Here is a 5,191-nt window from a genome sequence, read left to right on the forward strand (position 1 = left end):
GCAAGGGGTGCTGGCCAGTGGGCAGACGCCCCCAAACACATACACCCCCACACACCTCTGCCACCTCCCCCTGCCAAGCGCCTCGCACCCAGTGCTGAGAGGCCATGGTGGGGCGTAGCAGGGTCGGGGCCTTATCGCCCCGCGTGACGCCACTGGTGTCCCTGTGCCCTTGGCGAGGGGGGGGGGGTAGCAGGGATAAGGGTGTGGGGCCCTTCTTGGGGCCTTTATCTGCCTGGCACCCCCTGGTACGACTTGGTCCCCCTTGACACTTGCAGGACAAGGTGCCCAATTAATGGTCCTTGGGTGCCCCGCACCCCCGGTGTTGGGGGGATGTGAAGATATAGCAGCCCACCCTCCAATTAAAAAGGAAACCCAAAACACTGGAAGAGTCCCAGCTGTCCCTCAGCACATGGAGCCACGCCAGTCCTTGCTTGCCTGTCCCAAATCCAGGGTGTGCCCAGCATCGACCTCGCCTTCCTCCCATCTCCCTTCCTCCTCCTCCTCAGGGGCTCTGTGTGGCGATGGATGGAGCCCTGCTCTCCCCAGCCACACCTGGGGTATCCCAGCCCTGGCTCTGCTGGGCAGGCAAGTGCTCAGCGCCGGGAGACCAAGGAGTGATGGGGGGAAGCCCCCAGCAGTGTGAAGCACTGGGGAGCCCACCAGTGGTAGCCCACAGAGTGGCGAGCCAGCCGAGGAGGCAGGGAGCCAGGCACCCGGCCCAGTGCTGTTGACATTTTCTCGCCCAACACCTCCCCGTTCCTGTTTGCGTTTCCGTCCTTGCACTGCGGGCTCAGCCAGAAGGCTGGGGCTGGCTCTGCTGGCACAGGGCAGGACCCCAGGGACCCCTCCGGCCTTGCCACCCCCCCAAAAAGCAGCAGGGAGGGGCTAGTGGTTAGGAGCTCTCCTTCTGCCCTCCTTCAAGACTCCCATAAGATGCACTACCCCTGGAGTGCAATCCCACTCCAGCAGATCCTGCCCAGCCTCTCTGTGCCTCAGTTTCCCCAGCAGCCGGATGGTGCTGTGGGATGGGAGCACTGAGAGGCACCAGAAGACCCTTCCCACTGAGGGACAAAGCACCAGAACCCAAACATTCCTAGGGGGCACCTGCTCATCCCCCTCCTGAGCAAGCGCCAGACCCACTGCGCTCCCCAGCACCCAAGGGCATGGGGCTGGACCCCAACAGACACCACTCTGGGGCCAAAACCCCCCCACCAGGATTCATGGGCACCCCCAAACAAGCCCCCCAGCACCCAAAAAGCAGGCATTCCAAAAAGAGGGGAGTGCTGCAACTGCGATAGAGGGGCAGTAAAGGTCCTGTGCCAGAGAGCTGGGCATGGATGCCAGCTTGGCTCCAGCGCAGACCCCCGCACCGACACCCCCCCAGCCCCAGCGCCTTGGGAGGCAGCTGCAGGACAGCTCCTGGACCCTGGGAAACAGCAGCAGCAGCAGCGCCGGGGCCAGATGGGAAAGTATCAGCATCTGAGCAGGGTGGAAATGAATGAGTGAGTCAAGGGCACTGACAGCACGTCCCCATCCCCAGGGAGGTGATGAGAGCTGGCCCCTGGGGAGATGATGTGTTCCCTTCACAGGACACAGCCAGAGAAGTCCTGACAACATCCCTGAACTCCAGCCCCCTAAGTACCTCCCAGAGCCATCGGGTCAAAAAGCCAGTGGGAGCAGGTCCGATGGTTGGCTCAGCACCCCACGGGGTGCCACCAGCACCCCCAGAGAAACCACCCGCATATGAACCAGCTGCTCCACAACCCAAAACAAGCATCCTTGAGCATCACCACCCCAAAATGTCAGCAGAAGAAGGGGGACCTGGGGACCAGGGACCCAGCGGGATCATCTCCAGAGGTGAAAGCACACAGGAGATAAAGCCCCAGTGTGGGGTCTGTAAAGTCCCTCTTGAGTCGGATCTTTCAGCTGGTTTAGGGTTGATGCCACCCCTTGGAGCATGCTGGGGGTCCCCAGCCACCCAACACCCTTCCTGGGGCAGGTCCCAGGAGAAGTGGCCATGGGGGACGCAAAGTGGTCTGGGAACGAATAAAGTGAATGAGAAAAGAGACAGAGACGCTCCACAGGAGCTCCCATCCAGCCCAGACCCTGTGTCCCACCACCACAGGCCCCTGAGGGGGCCGGATCCAGCCCTGGAAGCCCCTGAGGAGGGAGGCCGGTGGTCCCCACTGTCTCAGCTAACACCTCCCAGGCAGTGCTCACCAGTGCAGCGAGCATGGGCGGTCTCAGCACCCCCACTCCCCTGCCTGCCCTCCCTGCACACAGCAGCACCCAGAGGGTGCAGGGAAGGGCCCCGGCTCCTGTGAGCAGCCAAGCCGACCCCCCTAACCCCCCACCCCCCCACCCCACCCCCGCCACCTTGGAACTGAGAGAGGCTGAATATTTGGGCAGTGACGTAAAGAAGAGGAAAAAGGAAAGAGGGAGGAAAAAAGAAAACCAGAACCCCCTCCAGGACCCGCTGCACAAACACGACCTGGCAGGGCTGATCCCCACAGCCCCCCATCCCGCCACCCCAGCTGGGCCCGTGCCAGGGCCAAGGACACATTCCTGCGGCATTCCTCCCCCTCTCCGCCTTCTCAGAGGAGGGATGTTACTAATTACTTGTCCTGAAGCAGTGGCAGGGTGGCTTTTAACGGGGCATCAGGGACAGGGACTGGATGGGCAGCTCCCTGTGTGACTGGCACATCATTCCCTGCACTGCACTGGGAGGAGGCAGCTGGGCAGAGTGGCTGGGGCAGTGAGCACGGACAGGACAGCCACATGTGCCCTAGCATGACCCTGCTCCAGCTGGGACATGGATGTCCCCTCCTTGCAGCCCCCATTCCCGGCACAGCCACAGGGAGCCTGCAGTGCACCACCTGGCCATGCTCCCCAGCACTGCCCATGCCCCTGGCCATGTCATGGCTGCAGGGTGCCCACCACCACAAGTCAAGCCTGCCCAGAAGGGTCCAACCACTCCCTGCCTCAGTTTCCCCTCCCGGCTCTGACTTGCTTTACAAGCAGGGGAGCCCCCAGCACCAGCTGAAGACAGGAGATGCACATCCCCTTTGCCACCACCGTATGTCCCAGCATGGGTCCCACTGCATCCCCAGCGCCACCAAGGGCCCAAGGCACTGGGAGCGATTGCTCTGGCCAGGACGTGCCTCACTGCCCAGCTCTGGCCCTGCTCCAGCCCCCGGTTTAATGATGGACAAACACCCCCCCCGGCCAGAGTCCCATCGCAGGGGGCCACTCGACAAACAAGCCGGGCCTGGCATGAGGCCAGTAGGAATGGATGGCACTGAGCTGGGAGCACACGCATGTGACCACCTGCCCATGTGCAAGCACACGTGCACACAGATAGATATTCTTGCACGCACATGCATTGCCCTGAAGGCTCACGCACACATTCATGCACCTGTGAGTGGACATGATCATGCACACATATGATCATGTAAATGTGTTCATGGTCAGGCACACACATGCACACACACTCACACAGACACGTTCACATGCACAGACACACACGTACTCACACACATGGCCCAGCAGCCCAGCAAAGTTCCATCACCCAGTGAGAGCTCACCAGGGGACAAGGCAGCCCCCAGATGCCTCTGCCCCATGCACTGTGCTGTGCCTCAGTTTCCCCTCTTGGCACAGCCCAGCACCCCCACTCCCCCAGGACCTGCGGGCCCTGGTGTGGCACAGGGTGACTGGGGCAGGCTGGAGCCCCACCAGGCCCAGCTGCCAGCACAGTCGCCACTTCCCAGAACCACTCTCCCATCCCCCAGCCAAACCAGCCATCACTGGGCTGGCTCTCGCCACCAGGAGAAGCATTGTCCCCTGTCTTTTCCCAGATTCTCCAAGCAGCGTCATGGCAAAATCCAGCCCCAGTTGGAGGGAGCACATCCTGGGGGACGCAGATGCCCACAGCACCTCCCTTGCTCCATGATTTGGGACATGCCTGCCTAGCTCCACTGCCTGGAGCATCCTCAGGCTCATTCCCCCCACCCCAGCCAGGATGTCAGTGACACCACCAGATCCTGGCAGTGCCACAACTGGCACATGCCAACGCACAGGCTCACCCAGCCTGACCACTTCCACGGAAAGCACTGCGCCCCACGCCATGTCCCCTACCTCTGTCTGCCCCCAGGCAGGGCTCTGTGACTCAGTTTCCCCACTTTTCAAAGGGAGCTACACGCCCCCTGCCTTGGGCAGGCAGTTTTGGTGCAGGGAGGGAGGGACCAGACAGGCTGGGGGGGTCACGTACATGCCAGTGTCCATCCATCCATCCCCCTCAGAGGGAGGGAGGGAGGTTTGCTAAGCGAGGAAAAATCCCTGAGTGGAGGCGCTGAGCACGAGAAGGGCCTTACATGGGCATGGGAACGGCGTGCTTCCCAGCTGATGCGTGTGTGGCTGCCCCAGCCCCCCCAGAGCCGCCCACGGACACTGGGCACCCTGCCAGCATTGCTGCCACCGCGGGGCACGGGTCCCACCACTGTCCCCCACGCTGTCCCTCAATGGGTGCAAGTCACTCCTGGGGCACAGATCCTGCCTGCCCTGGCACAGCTATACTGCTCACTGTCTCCTCAGGAACTTGGCACTCAGCAGCATCCCAAAACGTCCCTGGTGTCCCCACATACACCCCAGTGCTCCCCCCCATCCCCATCACACCTGTGATACCCCTTGGCACCCACACCCATCACCCCCAGGACAACCCTTCACACCCAGCCAGCCCCTCTACCCACCCCTCTTTTGCTCCCCTCTCCCCCCCCCCCCCCCCCGCTCACCATACCCAGTCCATTTGGGGTTTGTAAGGGGGGCGTCCCCCCAGCTGGGCCAGGAGCCAGCTATTCCAGGGGCAGCCGGTGGGGCAGAACAAGGGGTCAGGGCAGGTCCCAAGGGGGTAAATAAGGGGACCAAGGGGAAGATGTTGCCAATAGCACTGTGTGACAGGCTCCAGGGCCGGAAACTGCCAGGGAGGGGGACACAGGGTCCTTGCAGCATCTCCAGGGCAGGAGGAAGAAGGGTTGCGGGGGGGCAGCTGCCAGCACTTTGGGGGTGAACCCATCTTCCTGCTCCAAAGTATCCTAGGGGTGCAGGGGTTAAACGTAAGGGGCTTCAGGTAGACAAGAGGCCGTTTTTGCTCCATGCCAAGCCCCCTCCCCACAGCGCCCTCCCTGGAGACCCTACA

This window comes from Falco rusticolus, chromosome 8 (assembly GCF_015220075.1).
Source record: "Falco rusticolus isolate bFalRus1 chromosome 8, bFalRus1.pri, whole genome shotgun sequence".
In the NCBI taxonomy this organism is placed as follows: Eukaryota; Metazoa; Chordata; class Aves; order Falconiformes; family Falconidae; genus Falco; species Falco rusticolus.